The 18307-nt window shown below is 39.5% G+C and overlaps 1 long non-coding RNA gene across 1 annotated transcript in view; it reads left to right on the forward strand.

The window, feature by feature from the left end:
• The window catches only part of LOC121817298 (uncharacterized), a 186859-nt gene that overhangs the window by 152596 nt on the left and 15956 nt on the right, over positions 1–18307 (forward strand). The window lies entirely within an intron of this gene.

Below are 18307 nucleotides of genomic sequence, written 5' to 3' on the forward strand. Positions count from 1 at the left end.
GAGTGATCTGCTGGTTTAACTCTAAGTTGAACTATATACATTTGCCAATATTCACCCATTTTTGACCTACAAAAATGGGAATTTCATATGCCTCATTGTAATCAGTAAGATTGTGATTTTGTCTAAATAGGTTGTGAGTATCGTTCAAGTCCTGGAGGGCCCACAGAACTTGAAACCTGGCTCCTGCATTGAATCCATTAAGACTCCACAGAATTGGGCTCTTTCTTTGCTTTTACTGCAGTGATAGTTCACGTAAAGGTGACAATTACAGGTTAACAGCTTAGCCTTGATTGATCTCCCTGAGTATTCAAATTGCAGCAGCAGAGTCACAGTTGTAACCCAAAGATGCACAACTCACACAGCTGTGCTTTGGGGAATTACTGTGAAAATTGTGATGGTATCTCCTGGGAACATATCATGTTGAAGCTGAAGTCTACTGTAAGTGTTATTTTATAAAAACCCTTCATTTTACAAATGAGAAAACAGAAATTTGGATACATTAGGAGCATCATCAGCACCAGATCCTCATATGGTGACTGATCAGACCAGTTTTCTTGAACTGCACTCACTGTTCCTCAATTCCACACCCTCCTGCCTATTTTCTAGTCCATTTCCTGCCTTACTTCAACTCACAGACTTTACCTCCATCCAATAGATGGAATAAGGGGAAGAAGGGACAAAAGGGAAAGTGGAGCCAATCTTTTCTCCCGCTATGATGAAGAGTTTCTGTGTCTAGATGGTAAACTGAACACTTTCACTACCTTTCCCACCAAACGCAAGTCTCTCAGAAATGTTAGAAAACATGTTTAAAATGAATTTGTACAAAGTCTTGCTCCAAAACCAGAAAAGAACTCTCAGTGGATCATAAACTGTGAGGAATCCCTGGAAGTTAGCAATTAGTTAAAATCAGATCAAGGAGTGAAACCAAAGCCTAATATGTACATGGGAAAATTCATTCACAGTCTGCCATATTCCAAATTTCATCTCCTTTTCTCCACCCCCAGCTACATCTGCATCCCAAACCCTCCCTCCCTGAAGCCTTCCCTGTCTTAGAAATCTTTTTACTAGCCTGTACTGCATCAGGTTTTTCTCAAACTTTTCTCATTATCACTCTCCTAAAGCAGCTTTTGAAGGCATTTTCTCCCTAATCATTCCCCCATAAAACTTTAATACCACAAATATACTGTATATCTATTTACATACTCTGTGTGCATATGTGCTTTACATATCAAAAGACTAACAACTTCATGCCCCTTCAGGGCAGTTTTTCCTGACTTGGGAGTGATATTGCCCCCCTTGAGAATGCACATTTATGCCCCAAGGATCAAGTAGCTTCTTCTAAGAATGGGGCAGGGTGCAGGGGGGGGGGGGGGGTCTCCCTGTCTACTCACAAGTCATACAAGGGGAATGACCAATATTTCTATTTCACCCAGTCTTCATCCAATACTTCAGCCAATCTCTGGGTGAACAAATTATGTGAACAGAATCTTTTCCTGTAAGTGGGTCAGGGAAAAGATTCAACAGGGGGAGAAACCAAGAGCCAAAACTTGGTTTATATACTTGTTTTATTTCTCCTCCTAGTGTCCCTAGGACATGCTTTGCAGAAATGACAACTTCTAAGAGATAGTCTATAGAATGGAGATGTCAGCACAGAAGAAATGCACTGTGGTAGGCAGATTCTGAGATGATTCTCTTGGTGTCTGTGCCTTTGAGTAATCCCTTTTCCTTGAGTGTGGGTCAGACTTGCTGACTCACTTCTAATACACAGAATCTGGCAGAAGTGAGGCAGTGTTACTTCCAAAACTAGATTATAAAAAGACTGGCTTCCATGTTGGATTCATTTTCTTTTCTTCTTTTTTGGCAAAGAAAATTTTTTTGCTGAATTTTTACTCCAAAACTTAATAATGAAATGTTCATATTGGGCAATTGTGCAATACAGACATGAGTTCTTCATAACAAATGCAATTAGAATTTAAGTATGATAGAAATCTATATATCAAATTAAAATAGGATTTTCTGAAGTCTAATAGAAACACGAGAAAAAGAACTACTCAAAACATAGTAAGTAGAGACTGGAATAAGATAAAAACTGTGTAAATTCTTAGGTCAAGAACTAGAACACTGTCAGCATTACAGAAGTTCCAACAAATACATGTAATTATTACAGATATTATTAAACACCTTGAAGAAAGAAAGTGAAGTATTAGAATTTCAAATGAGAGGAACATCTGTGTTAGTGGGTAAAGGCAGGTACATATCACCTACTGTGAGGAGTGATGGACAAGGCAGGATGAGGAGCAGATAACACATTGTTTGAGAAGGTGATATGTAGACTGTCAAACAGATTTTCTAGAGTTGGACATTGATAGAAAAAAGAGTACTATCTTCACTGAATTATGAAAGAAGAGGGAGAACATGGACATGAGAAGGAATGGGTTTTATGTTTGTGGTGAAGCTTCTTATCTGATTACTCTTCTATAAGGCTAATTTAGTTTTTTTGAATATGAATATATATTTTAAAAAATAGAATATAAAGAAATGATAGTGCTATAACAAGTCTCAGTAATGAGAAAGTCAGGCTTCCATAGTGGCTCAGTGGTAAAGAATCCACCTGCCAATGCAGGAGATGTAGTTAACACCTGAGTTGGGAAGATTCCCTGGAGAAGGAAATGACAACCCACTCCAGTATTCTTCCTTGGCAAATTTTGTCAAAAGAGGAGTCTGGGGTCACAAAGAGTTGGACACGACTCAGCAACTAGACAACAAATGATAAAGTCAGCCTATATGGACAATATGTATGAATGTGAGAGTTGGACTGTGAAGGAAGCTGAGAGCCGAAGAATTGATGCTTTTGAACTGTGGTGTTGAAGAAGACTCTTGAGAGTCCCTTGGACTGCAAGGAGATCCAACTAGTCCATCCTAAAGATTAGTCCTGGGTGTTCATTGGAAGGACTGATGTTGAAGCTGAAACTCCACTTTGGCCACGTCATGTGAAGAGTTGATTCATTGGAAAAGACCCTGATGCTGGGAGGGATTGGAGGCAGGAGGAGAAGAGGATGACAGAGGATGAGATGGCTGGATGGCATCACCAACTCAATGAACATGAGTTTGGGTAAACTCCGGGAGTTGGTGATGGAGAGGGAGGCCTGGCGTGCTGCGGTTCATGGGGTCTCAAAGAGTTGGACACGACTGAGTGACTGAACTGAAAGAGTCATTGATCGCCCAGTGGAATTTAAGCACCATAGCTTAAAACTATGATCTTCTGATCTAGTTGAAAAATTTTGCCCAGAGTTGTGAATTTCTTAAAGTATTAATAAACTTAAAGAGAAGATATCAGGTAGTATTTATCCAGGCTTAGCACTTTAACTCCAGTATAATGGACACAAATAATGATAAGAAAATTAAAGTTTTGCAAAGGACCATCAATAAATTGCAGAGACAACCTATGGAACAGGAGAAAATATTTCCAAAGCATGTATCAGATAAGGGTTAAATATCCAAAATAGACAAAGAACTCATACAACTCATAGCAACCCATCACTTCATGGCAGATAGATGGGGAACAGTGGAAACAGTGGCTGACTTTATTTTTCTGGGCTCCAAAATCACTGCAGATGGTGACTGCAGCTATGAAATTAAAAGACACTTGCTCCTTGCAAGAAAAGTTATGACCAATCTACACAGCACATTAAAAAGCAGAGACATTACTTTGCCAACAAAGGTCCATCTAGTCAAGGCTATGGTTTTTCCAGCGGTCATGTATGGATGTGAGAGTTGGACTATAAAGCAAGCTGAGCGCTGAAGAATTGATGCTTTTGAAATGTGGTGCTGGAGAAGACTCTTCAAAGTCCCTTGGGCTGCAAGGAGATCCAACCAGTCCATCCTAAAGGAGATCAGTCCTGAGTGTTCATTGGAAGGACTGATGTTGAAGCTGAAACTCCAATACTTTGGCCACCTGATGCAAAGAGCTGACTCATTTGAAAAGACCCTGATGCTGGGAAAGGTTGAGGGCAGGAGAAGAAAGTGATGACAGAAGATGAGATGGTTGGATGGCATCATCGACTCAATGGACATGGGTTTGGGTAAACTCTGGGAGTTGGTGATGGACAGGGAGGCCTGGCGTGCTGCAGTTCATGGGGTTGCAGAGTCGGACACGACTGAGTGACTGAACTGAACTGGAAAATGACGACAGGAACTGAATTAACATTTTTCCAAAGGAGACACACAAATGGCCAGTATGCACAGTATAAGATTTTTAATATCATTAATCTTCAAGGAAATGCAAATCAAAACCACAATGAGATACCTCTTAGAATGGTTGTTATTAAAATGACAGAAGATAACAAGGTTGACAAGACTGTGGAAGAAAGAGAACCTTTTTGTATCACTGGTAGGAATAGACTGGTACAGTCACCACAGAAAACAGTATGAGGATTCCTCAAAATTTTAAAAATAGGAGTTCCCTGGTGGCTCAGTGGTGAGGAATTCACCTGCCAATGCAGGAGACCCCGGTTAGATTCCTGGTCTGGGAGGATCCCTCATGCTTCGGGGCAACTAAGTCCGTGTACCACAACTATTGAGCCTGTGCTGTGGAACCCAGGAGCTGCAGCTACTGAGCCCAGGCACCCTAGAGCCTGAGTTCCATGGCAACAGAAACCACTGCAATGAGAAGTCCTTGAAGCACAACAAAAAGTAGTCCCTTCCTCGCGGCAAGTAGAGAAAATCCTCACAAAGCAATGGAGAGCCAGCGCAGCCATAAATAAATACAGCTTTTAAGATAGAACCGCCACAGCATCAAGAAATCCCACCTCTGGGTATACAGTAGTCCCCTTATCTGTGGGAAATAAGTGCCAAGACTCCCAATGGATGCCTGAAACCATGGATTGTCCTATATATATAATATTTTTTCCTATACAAACACACCTGTAAGAAAATTTAATTTATAAATGAAGCATCATAAGGAATTAACAATAAGCAGATATTCAGCATAAGCCATACTTTTTGCACAAGCTGTTTGGATACAAGAAGTCATTCTCATCAGAGAAGGGTGAAAACCATCTTGATGTCTAGGATCCCGGATAACAGCCAAGGCAAAGCCTGTAAACAGACGTCTCGCACCGGGCTCATCAGACGGAAGTTCCTATAGGAGAACGGCTGGTGGGCGGCATGGGAAGAACTGCGCATGACACGCCAATCCAAGATGGAGGCAGCGGGCCGAGAAGCTGCACTTGGCGCTCAGAATCCGTTAGCCGCACGCACGCAGGCACGTGCGGAGAGAACCCCGCCCCCTCCTGGCTTTGGAGTATAAAAAGCAGCCCCCACCACAGCCGTCGGCCTTGAAGAGCACGTGCTCTGGAACGTGACTTGGTGTCTCTCCATTCTTCTGTCAGAGAAGGAAGCTTTCCTTTGCTTCTGAAGCTTACTCAGCCCCATTCTATCAGTTCCAAGGACACCGAGGAGAAGGACCGTTCATAAGGCAAGTCCTTGATTTAATAAAGAAAGGAAAAATGTGTGCTGCGGATCCTGAAGACCTCTGGTAAGAACGACTCTTCTCTTGGTAAAATCGTGAAGAAGGAGAAGCTCATGCTAGATTTTCTGTTGCACCACAGACTGGAGAAGTTACAGCCGCATGTGTGAAAAGCGTTTAGATAACATAGAAAAGGCATTAAATTTGTGCGGTAAGCCATTCTGAGAGACCACGTCCACATAACATTTATGACAGTGCACTGTTAGAGTTGTTGGCTTTGTTTTCAGTCTCTGCACTACTTCCCACTTCTTTCCTGTCCTAGGGGTAGGTCTTGTCTCCCTAGTGCTATCCAGGAGGTAGTGACCCCAGGCTGATGCCTTGACTGCAGCCTTATGAGAGACCCTGGGCCAGAACCACCCAGATAAAACTGCTTCCAGATTCCTGACCCACAAGAATGTGAGATAATACAGGTTTGTTGTTTTAAGCCCCTTACGATTTGGGATAATATGTTATGAGCAATAGATACATAATACATTCATATTTTCCCCTGTGTTTCTTTCTTCCTTCAAGATTATTCATTATTGTTTGTTGGCTAGTCTTCTTATTTTGTAGCAGAAGATGACTTTTTCTTCTAGAAAGATATTGGAGGTAGGTCTAAATGACCAAACCAAAAATGAATGCTACATCAAATAAGAATTGTGTTTTCCATGACATTGGTATGAGAAGAGTCATAAATGTGATGGAACAAAGTGTGACTGTTTCAAACAGAAAAAGTAACCATACTCTGTTGTCCTTTCTGAGTTATTTTTTTTTTAAGCTTGACACTATAAGACTTTATCAATTCCATCCCTAACAATTCAAATTTTGTGTTTATTTAGATGAAATCTGGGGAGCTTATTATCTTTGTGAGATTTCATATATATGGCACAGATTATGTATAGTACTGTATATATATATATATATATATATATATATATTTATTTATTTATTTATAGCTTTGCCTTAGTATGTATGTGTATAGTTCGACCACTACTTCTTGCTATAATTGAAAGCAGTCTCTAGATTCTTTTTGTAGACTTACCAATATTCTCTCCCTCTTGCCTCGCATCCTCAGATGGAGGATTGCAAATTTCCAGTCATATGGGTTTATTATCATTGTCTTCAACTCTTCAGTACCTGTCTGTGTTGAAATAATAGCTTGAGAAAGTTGATATCAGTAAATTTGTTTTTATGTCTCTATATGTAGTACAGTGTATATGCATATATACATATGGGCTTTGCAAGTGCCCTAGTAGTAAAGAATCTGCCTGCAGTGCAGGAGATGGAGGTTCAGTTTCTGGGTCAGGAAGATCCCCTGGAGAAGGAAATGGCAACCCACTCCAGTATTTTTGCTTGGGAAATCCCAAGGACAGAGGAGCCCAGGTGGGCTCTGGTACATGGGGTTGCAGAGTCAGACATGACTTACTGACTGAGCATTCAGACACGCATCTATATGTGGAATACAGTTTAAAAAGATTGTAAGGGTAAAGGAAATTTTTACCAGCTTCCACAAACTACTTTTTCCCTCAAAGTATAACAGCACCTTGACCTACAAATATACGTAAAGTGAAAGTGAAGTCGCTCAGTCCTGTCCCACTCTTTGAGACTCCATAGCCCCCAGGCTTCTAGGCCATGGGATTGTCCAGGCAAGAATACTGAAGTGGGTTGCCATTTCCTTCTCCAGATGATCTTCCTGACCCAGGGATTGAACTGGGGTCTTCCGCACTGCAGGCAGACTCTTTGACTGAGCCACCAGGAAAGTCCATAAATATATGTAAAACTGTATTCAAATAGCCCTCATCTGTTCATCAAAATAGGTCCAGTGAGATCTCCCCATGTTTCTGTCTTTGCCCAGTTCATAGTTTATAATTTTTTATTTTCTACACTCCAGTTTGATTCATTCATCCATCAGATATCAAAAGGTAATAAGATATACTTTCTTTTAACTTGTACTTTAATTAAGATATTTTATTAATTCAGAATTGCCTGTCCCTTCAGTAACTATAAATTGGTGAGTTCTTCTTTGAGGCATTTTTAATATCTGTTCTGATCTTGAATCTGGTGGTATTGGATTAGTTTGATGGATTAAGAACTTCCTTCATTTTTAAAATAGCAGTCAGAATTTTTCTCTGATGAACAAAGAAACAGGTAAAAACTTTTTTTCAGAGACTTTAGCAGATTGACTCATTTTCATAAAATATTTTGTGTAACAAAAGTATAAAAGATACTTCGTTTGTAAGCTGATTGAATGAATTAACATGGCTTAAGTACTCAGAGCGTTAATGATGGTATCTACCGTGTCTTATGTCATCTGGAGGCAGTAAGCACATCTAATGTTAGGTGGGCGGGGGGTGGGTGCCAGTTATAAATGTGAGTTTTAACGTGTGAAAGTGAACATCTTCTTCACCTGTGACTTGCAGCTACAGAGTGGCAGGGGACCACAAATTTTGGAATTTTGCAAACCTTGGTCTGAAATCTGACTATACCTCTTATTTGGATGTTAATCTAAACCTTCTTGGCTTCAGTTTTCTCATCTTCAGAATAGAAAGAAACAATACTCTCTCTTCATATTGCTCTTTGTAATATTTATATATGGTTAAGGAGCTAGTACTTAATTTTAAACCAGGAGTCTGTAAATGCATGACAAATGACCAGATCATTATGTGAATTGTGAACTTCAACTCTTTCTCACAGAGAGATGACCTATTAAATATCTGTTATCAAAACACTATTGAAGAAATGAGTTCTTCTATTTCTGCTCCTCTCTTCAGTGCTATCTTTTGGAATTTGCCTTGCTGTAGATCAAAAGTGGTCAAATATTGGTTCATAGTGTCCATTCTAATGGCAATTTTATATTCAGAAAATTATATTCTGCTTAATCATACAAACTGTGAAAAATCTCAAGGATAAAAATGAGTTGCAAGTCCTGCAAGGATCTCTAAGTTTCTCTCTCCACTTTACTCACTGCACTTGATACAAGACATCATGAATTTCTATGAACTCCTTAAGGGAAGATACTATCTTATTAAACATTGTTTCCTCAGAGCCTGTATTTGCATAGGAAAAACAGTATCTGGTTGAGGTTTAGCACACGTATGCAGGAGACTTGGATTCAGTTCCTGGGTGGGGAAGATTCCCCTGGAGGAGGAAATGGCAACCTACTCCAGTACTCTTGCCTGGGAAGTCCCATGGACAGAGAGAGGAGCCTGGTGCACGAAAGTTCAAGGTGTCGCAAAGAGTCGGAGAGGACTTAGCAACTGAACAACAAAAACATGTTCCAACTCAGGAAGCCTGGCTCAGCCACCTACCTGCTGTGCTGAGTGCCTTAAAAATGCTGTGTCTCATGTGTGCAGTCTGCTTCCTGGATCCTTCCTTGCTTATAACTTCCTTACAATTCAAAGATTTTTAAAAAGTGAGAAACAGAAAGCATTTGGAGTAGTGCTGGATACATTGTAAGCCTTCAGTTAATAACTGTGTATTTATTACAAAATGCTATATTGGTTTGTCTTCAGATAGGTCAGCCCTGACATCTCTTTTTTCTGGTTATATACGTTGTTTTTCCCTCTTAAATATTTCATCAGCTTTATTAATCTTTGTGTTTGTTTACTTAGCCTAGGATCTAACAGTAATTCTCAAATCTAACCGTATGCTCTAGGCTTATCTGGGGGAGTCAGTCAGAAAATCCCAGATATACTTCCCAGTGATTCTGCGACTAGAGACCTGCAGCTTTAAGTTTACTCGGCAGTTGATTACTAGGCAATTGATTCCAAAGAGGTGTCCCATGAACTGGGCCAGCATTTGGAAACACTGGTCTAGGATTTCTATCCAATTTTAATTTGACTCCTTTATTTCCTAACTCCATTTCTTAAGAGAGCATCTCATATACACAATTTCCCCTTCAATTGAATTCTGTTTAAAACAAACATCTAAATGCCATTTCATTCTCCTTTTTGCAAGATGCCCTTTTCTCTCCTCATTCTATCCCCTTCACCAGCAGTTAGCATGTGACCCCATCCTTGTTCACCAAAAGAGCTGGCCATTTGTAGTCAATGGATGAGCAGTTGACGGCTCCTTTTAGGGGAGTAAAATTGCAAATAAGGGTGATAAATAAAACCGTTCTCTAAAAGAACTAGTCTCTTTGGCACATTCTGTGCTTTCCTCTATCAGAGTGGGGGAAAGACTAAGGCTTATTCATAAGGGAATGAATCAGTGGTCAAAGAATCAGTCCAGAAAGTCAGAAGCGAATTCTTTTTTGTTAAGTGGGGAATGCTTCTCCCTATTTCATATTTTTGTATGAATTTCACAGCGTGTATTCTGAAAACACCATCCCTGGAGAGAGCAGACCTATATAATTCTGGCAGAATTACATTACTCAGTCATCTAAATTCAGGATAAATTTTAGACAGAAAGGAGATAGGAGAAAACCAATCCTTAGAACACACCTGTGAGACCCTTTGAATAGTGCTTTGTGAATGAATTGCCCTTTATCTCTCCCCCACCCCGCCCCCTGTGATGCTGTCACAGCTTAACTGGCACTAACACAGCTGTTCACAGCTGCACACAAGATGCTTGCTAGAGCACAGTGTCAACCATTTGTTCTCATGGGGTGCAGCTTAATTTATTTCCTTTGAGGATGGAGTCTGATATTGTGTTCTAGCAAGACTAATCAGCAGATCTAACAGACATTTAGTGGTCAGATTTAAGGGATGAGTTGCATCTCCATGTATGATTCTTCTCTTGGATATCTACTCCTGCCCCTTGAAACATATCCATTGGAGAACTAATCTTGAGGGTGAGTTTGTTTTTGATAGACCTTAAGCAGGAAGTGAATTGAGGTAGAACAAATGTTATCATTATTTGAAAGAGAACCATAGCCACACTCCACTTCTTAGCAGGGTCAGCTGATGCCAGAATGCTCTTCACGAACCAGTTCATAGCAATGTGACAAAGGAAATTTATTGAGCACCTACTGTATCCCTAGCAAATGTGTAGGGCTGAAAAAGGCAATAAAAAGTTTTCATCTTGTTACAATGTAAGTTTCACGTCTTGCTCCTGAATGCCTTTGACATCCCTGGCCCAGTTTAGATGTTCAATGAATGTTGAATAAATGAATAAATAATATACTCAGTAAATCAGTCTCCTAAGCGAAACCAGATAGATGTGTAACAGCTGCTCAGAGAGCTATGCCAAGAAAGACTCTGAGGCTATATCCATGTCAATGGGAAATGTGACCTGATTGATTAGCAATGTCTGTCAAAGGCTGGAGAGAGGTAAAATCAAGTGTGCTGTCTAATATGTTTTGTGGCTAAACATAAGTGATAGAGCTATTCACCCCCTCCCTCTCACCCTCCCCGCTTTTTCCCCATAAACCTTTCCCTTCAGTTTCTGAAACAAGTGGAGTGACTGTCCAGGTCTAATCAGAAGTATAAATCTTCTGCACTCATGAATCCCATCGTTTCAAAATTCATCTTCTTCCACTCAGGAGAGAAGAGCTAATAGATTCTGGTTTGAGTGAATCAAAGAGATCATAGAAGGAAATTCCATCTTGCTACTGCTATGCCTTTGCCTGGTTAGTACAAAATGAAAGACCAGGCAGAATGCAAAGTTCAAGAAGTTGAGAGTACAGAGTTTACATTTTCTTGATTTAATTTGTATACACAAGCTTCACCTAATCCTTAGCAGGTGAGGATATAGTTGATGAGTGTCCTGGATTCATATGGATTTTCTGTTCCTCTTATGAAAAACCACATGTGTCTTGTCTCTTCTTAATTTCACATTAAAAAAGAAATTGTCCAAAAGGTATATTAGAGCATGACCATAATGGGAATAAAGAATTAAGTTGAGATCCAAATTGTATAATGAGTTATTCCTATAAAATTAATGTAAGTGATATAATATTTGATTTGATAAGATTTCCCCTTTTCCTCTTTTTCTCCTGGAAATTTTTGTCAGAGAAGTAAACAGGTATAGAAGGAAAATCACCTTCACATTTATCTAAATTCTATTTTCTGGGGAATATTGACTCTGAAACAGAATGTAGAGATTCATATAATAGAACAGAGATGATCCTGGAAAACATAAATAGGGGTAACTCAAATTTGGTTTCTGAATATATATTTTTGAAATAGTTACTACTTAGTAAATATATAACCAATGTATAATTGATTGTCTTATACACTAGAAAATGCTGAATATTCGTTAGACACAGATGTATGCCAAGTCCTTCTGAAGTTGCCAATGATTTTACTTACATTAAAAAAAAATCACTATATGAACATTGTTGCTAGTAACCCAGACCAATGGAAATATGGAACCCCTTAGCTGCAAACTAGAAACAGTGAAAAAAGGAACTTATACAAGTAGGGCAGACTGGAAAGAAACTAAATTTACACTAAGCATCAATCTTCAGATCTAATTAGTTCCTCCTGGAAAATAATTTTTCAATTAAATATTGACTTCAACACTAAATGCATGAGAATAAATTTGTAAGATGTGCTTGCACCCATCTTTTTTGCTTAAGGGTTCTAGTTATAAAGAAAGGACCAAGAAAATAAAAGTCGATGACAAATGAAAGAATCCTATGACAATTGAAAGAATCCTAGACAAGCAAGTGAGGATGAGAAGAAAATAATTTGGGTTCCAAAATTACGGATTTTTAAAGACCATAGCAGTTAATTGTTAAAGGTAGGAGGGGGGACTATTGGATGCATGAGCAAGTCCAAGATACTCAAAGTGAGCTTCAAAAGTTCTAGGAATTGGTCTGACTCTAGGATTGCCATGGTGAATGATTAAATATTATTGTGATACGGGAGAATAGTATACTGAAGTCTGCATTTAGATCCTCTTCAAGTTTTTGTTACTCCGTGAAAAATGGTAGTCAGGCCTTTATGTCCTGTTGTTTCAGAGGTTTGGATTGTAGGGCAGAAAGCTGAATCCACTTCTGGAAAACCCTTGCTGCGTGGTTTTTAGTTTCAAAAGTCTGCTTATTTTGTTTAAATTGAAATATAGTTGATTTATAATGTTGTGTTATAGTTTCTGGTATATGGCAAAGTGATTCAGTTTTATCTATATATGTGTGTGTGTGTATGTGTATTCTTTTTCTTACTCTTTTCCATTATGGTTTATCATAGGATACTGAATATAGTTCCCTGTGCTATACAGTAGGACCTTGTTGTTTATCCATTTTGTATATAATTGTTTGCATCTGCTAATCCCAAACTCCCAGGCCAACCTTCGTCCCACTCCTTGGCAACCAAGTCTGTTCTTTATATCTGTGAATCCATTTCTATTTTGTAGATAAGTTCATTTGTGTCATATTTTAAATTTCCCATGTAAGTAATATCGTATAATATTTTTCTTTTTCTACCTTCACTTAATATGATAATCTCTAGGTCCATCCATGTAACTGAACATGGCATTATTTTGTTCTTATTTATTGCTGAGTGGTATTCACTTGTATACATGTGCACCACATATTCTTTATCCATTCATCAGTCCATTGATATTTAGGTTGTTTCCATGTCTTAACTATTGTAAATAGCACTGCTATGAACATAGGGGTCATAGATCATTGCAGATTATATTTTTGTCAGGATATATGCACAAGAGTGGGATTGCTAGATCATATGGCAACTCTTTTTAGGTTTTTAAGGAACCTCCGTACTGTTTTCCATAGTGCCTATACCAATTTACATTCCCACCAACAGTGCAGGAGGGTTAAAAGTCTACCTATTCATTAGGCCACTGTTACTTCGGGGCTCCATTACCCATAACAAACCTAATCCTAAGTGACATTGAAATTACTTCTAACCTGAATGAACAGCGGTTCAAAGTAAAATTTAATTTGATTTCAGAGAAATAGTGTCTTTTTTTTTTTTTTTTTTTTACATAGCAGAGTTTGAGATATATTACTCCTGCTGTACTGAATTTGAAGAAGATACAGTTATCCTGGTTGATGTTCTCATTGCTTTGAAAATTTTGATGTGCGTGTGAATTACCTGAAGACTTGCTGCATAAATATCGCTGGGCCCTACCCAGAATCAAATGCTGCAAGTCTAGGGTGGGAGTGAGAACTGCATTTCTAACAAATACCTAAGAGATGCTGATTCTACTGTTTCAGGACCACACTTTTTTTTTTTTTTCTTTGAGTTCTACCAGTTTATTGCTACGAACCCATCTCTGTCCACCACCCTCATGAGTGCCTGCTCAGTCATGTAACCCCATGGACTGCAGCCCACCAGGCTCCTCTGTCCATCGATTTTTCCAGGGAAGAGTACTGGAATGGGTTGTCATTTCCTTCTTCAAGGACCACACATTTGAGGACCCCTCTTCTAGACTAATTCTCAAACTAGCTAAGGTAAAAGACAAGTCTCAATGTCTATACTTACCTAATGGACTGGTTATCAGAAGTTCACAGATAAGCCTGGTGCATGGCCCATGACAGAACCCTTAGCCTAGGACTAGGGGCACTTTAGCTGCTTCCTGTCTGAGAAATTTCTGCAGTAGAATCCAAAGACTCAAAGCCTAGGACAGTATCTCCTATCCTGCCTGAAAAAGTTCAGTGTTCTCTTTTTTTGGCCATGTCATGGTTCAGTGGTTTAGAGACCTTCCTAGCATTGCTTCAAGTAACGCATTATTGAGGAGCTTCTACTGCAGAGTCTTAAAAAGTAGTTGACAGCAAACAATTCATTGTCATCAAATTTTCCTTCTCTATGAAGGAATCTGCCCCTCTTTAAAAATACTATTTCTCAATAACTGGCAACTTATTTTTTAGCACTTACTATGTTTTAGAAACAATGATAAATTGTTTACAAGTAATATATATGTTTTACATGCATTGTGTCATTTAAACTCTCAACAATCCCATGAGACAGGTGCAATCATTACCCCCATTTTCAGTGGAGAGGGAAAACAGAAACAACAAAACAGCGAGGCCCAGGAAAGTGAAATATCTTTCATGAGATCATACAGTAGAAAGTAGGCAGTTAAACCAGGTCCATGCTTTTAACCACCAGGTTTTATTCCTCATTTCACTGAAGATCTTTGTTGCAGAAATGCAGGCCAGATCAAGATGCCAGCTTTATGCAAAGAATCCTAGAGACACCAGGAGAGTAAGGCATAAGTCTAGACTCTGTCCCCAAGTAGATGACAGCCTAGGAGAAGTCATTTTTCTCTTTGAGTATCACTGAGCTGTCATCCATAATTTTCTTTAGTAACTAATGTTCTTTGGAGGGGTTACCGGACATTCTGTGGAAAATGTGTTTAGGGTCAAATAAATATAGGAAAGACTGATAAAATGTTACCCTCTTTGAGATTCATGTTGCTGGTAAATTAAAGATTATTAAAGGAGAAATATCAATAACCTCAGATATGCAGATGACACCACCCTTATGGCAGAAAGTGAAGAGGAACTAAAAAGCCTCTGATGAAAGTAAAAGAGGAGAGTGAAAAAGTTGGCTTAAAGCTCAACATTCAGAAAATGAAGATCATGGCATCCAGTCCCATCACTCCATGGGAAATAGATGGAGAAACAGTGGAAAGAGTGTCAGACTTTATTGTTTTGGGCTCCAAAATCACTGCAGATGGTGACTGCAGCCATGAAATTAAAAGATGCATACTCCTTGGAAGAAAAGTTATGAGCAACCTAGATAGCATATTCAAAAGCAGAGACATTACTTTGCTGACTAAGGTCCGTCTAGTCAAGGCTATGGTTTTCCCAGTAGTCATGTATGGATGTGAGAGTTGGACTGTGAAGAAAGCTGAGCGCCAAAGAATTGATGCTTATGAACTGTGTTGTTGGAGAAGACTCTTGAGAGTCCCTTGGACTGCAAGGAGATCCAACCAGTCCATTCTGAAGGAGATCAACCCTGGGATTTCTTTGGAAGGAATGATGCTAAAGCTGAAACTCCAGTACTTAGGCCACCTCATACGAAGAGTTGACTCATTGGAAAAGACTTTGATGCTGGGAGGGATTGGGGGCAGGAGAAGAAGGGGATGACCGAGGATGAGATGGCTGGATGGCATCACGGACTCGATGGACGTGAGTCTGAGTGAACTCTGAGAGTTGGTGATGGACAGGGAGGCCTGGCGTGCTGTGATTCATGGGGTTGCAAAGAGTCGGACACGACTGAGCAACTGAACTGAACTGAACTGAAAGGTCTTAATGATGATATGGTTTTGATATTACTTAACCAAGTATTTCCCAAGTCTTTGAATAGAGAACCCTATTTTTATATAACTTAATAATAGCAGTTATTCATGGAACACAGTTCTGGAAACAATACCCTAGTTTTTTCCTGTCCCAAAATTCTGTGAATCTAATTTTGTGAATCTATGACTGGTGTAGAAATAGAAATAGATACAGAATGGTACAGAAATAGCAATGGTATAGAATAGATATAGAATAGTATGCTGCTGCTGCTGCTAAGTCACTTCAGTTGTGTCTGATTCTGTGCGACCCCATAGACAGCAGCCCACCAGGCTTCCCTGTCCTTGGGATTCTCCAGGCAAGAACACTGGAGGGGGCTGCCATTTCCTTCTCCAAGGCATGAAAGTGAAAAATGAAAGGGAAGTCACTCAGTCATGTCCGACTCTTAGGGACCCCATGGACTGCAGCCTACCAGGCTCCTCTGTCCATGGGATTTTCCAGGCAAGAGTGCTGGAGTGGGTTGCCATTGCCTTCTCTGATAGAACAGTATAGAGATAGAAAAAAAATGCCAATATAACAACAAAACCTATAAGACCTAAACCTAATGATAGTAAGTGCTATCATTAGCTATGCAGTGGATGGATTAGAAACCCTGATGTTATTCTGCATGCTTCACGTATAGTACTTTAATCTTTAGTATAGCCCCATTACAATAATTTCAAACATTGCTATCCCTGTTATAACTGAGGAGACTAAGGCCCTGAAAAGAGCAATTATAGGTCTCTCAAACTTGACCATTTCTTAGAGTAAGATTTTCCTGCACATGCTATGGAAAGTATCAAGAAAAGAAATAGAAGCAAGCCTGTTGCTTTTTTTTTTTTTTTTTTGCTTAGTATGGTCCATTTGCATATCAAAAGCCCTCTAATGTGACTATAATCTGCACTGTTTACTGTCTCTGACTTTCTTTTACTCTCCCTCTTTAGAGCATGGTTCACAGTCATTACTCTCTTGATCAGGTTACAGACAAATGCAGCCTTCAAATTAGGCCTATTAAGATTTGTTTTTAATGAGGAGATAATTCCTCTAACAACACAAACCAGATTTGGCTGGGGTATGATTACACAATCAGGTCATCTTGCAGAAAGGAAAAGCAGATTTTTGCCTCTTCCTTGAATGATTTCAGCCAGTCTTTATTCACTTGATGCCACTTAAAAGCACAGAGCAAATGTAATATTTGAGACTTCTGAGTAATGAAGTAATCACATAGCCCATGCAGGACAGTGGGAGAGTTTCTGTTTCAAGAATTTTAACTTCTTAGAAGGCAAATGTCCAGATTCGTAGTATTGGAAATCACAGTAGGGAAGATAAATTCTTTCTAGAGTCTGAGCTGTCTTGCTTTGTTGAACTCCCTTGTCAACCTTTGTCTTTTAGAAATGAATACCCTGTAAGACTTTAAGTAAGATGATTTGTTAATTAACCCCAACCTTTGCAGATCTTTCTGCATACTTTTTATTTTTATTAAAATAATCCTCAGCACATTTACTTTCCAAAATGTTCTTCTAACAAAATCATGTCTAGATATATTTATATCCTTTGCATACTCATTTTTCATAGTCTTGGGTTAAGAAATCTTTATCTGTACTTTATTAAATACATCAACCAATCATTTCTTTAAATTTAAAATCCACGTAATATATCCATTCATCTGAAACTCTTTTACAATATGTGACAAGGAAAATGAACTTGGTGCATAATGGACTCATGATTCTCCAGTATAGGTCTCTAGCCTCTTTGATGTTTGATTGCAACACTGTTGTGAAGAGATGTGATAGGCCTCCTTACAGATTTAAAGTTGGTGGGCAATTTTATTTATTTCTGACTGTGCTGGGTCTTCATTGCTGCACATAGGCTTTCTCTAGTTGTGATGAGCAAGGACTGCTCTCTAGTTGCAGTGTGCAGGCTTCTCATTACAGTGGCCTCTCTTGTTGCAGAGCATGGGCTCTAGGGCTTCAGTAGTTGTGGTGCACAGGTTTAGTTGCCCCTCAGCAGGCATGTGGAATCTTCCCAGACAAGGAGTCGAACTCTGGTCCCCTGCATTGGCAGGCAGATTCTTAACAACTGGACCGCAAAGAAAGTCCCTGGGCAACTTTAAATTGTTTAAGTTGTTTGCCACAATTGAACTTAGCATTATTGTCAAGGAATAACTCTCAACAGCAGGCAGGGGATATAAAAGAATATTTTGGCAAGAACAATAGTTATTGACATTACATATGACTCTACATGTAGAATCAGTTCAGTTCAGTCGTTCAGTCATGTCTGACTCTTTGCGACCCCATGAATCGCAGCACGCCAGGCCTCCCTGTCCATCACCACCTCCCGGAGTTCACTCAGACTCACGTCCATCGAGTCGGTGATGCCATCCAGCCATCTCATCCTCTGTCATCATCCCCTTCTCCTCCTGCCCCCAATCCCTCCCAGCATCAAAGTCTTTTCCAGTGAGTCAACTCTTCACATGAAGTGGCCAAAGTACTGGAGTTTCAGCTTTAGCATCATTCCTTTCAAAGAACACCCAGGACTGATCTCCTTTAGAATGGACTGGTTGGATCTCCTTGCAGTCCAAGGGACTCTCAAGAGTCTTCTCCAACACCACAGTT

Source organism: Ovis aries, chromosome 19 (genome assembly GCF_016772045.2).
Source record: "Ovis aries strain OAR_USU_Benz2616 breed Rambouillet chromosome 19, ARS-UI_Ramb_v3.0, whole genome shotgun sequence".
NCBI lineage: Eukaryota > Metazoa > Chordata > Mammalia > Artiodactyla > Bovidae > Ovis > Ovis aries.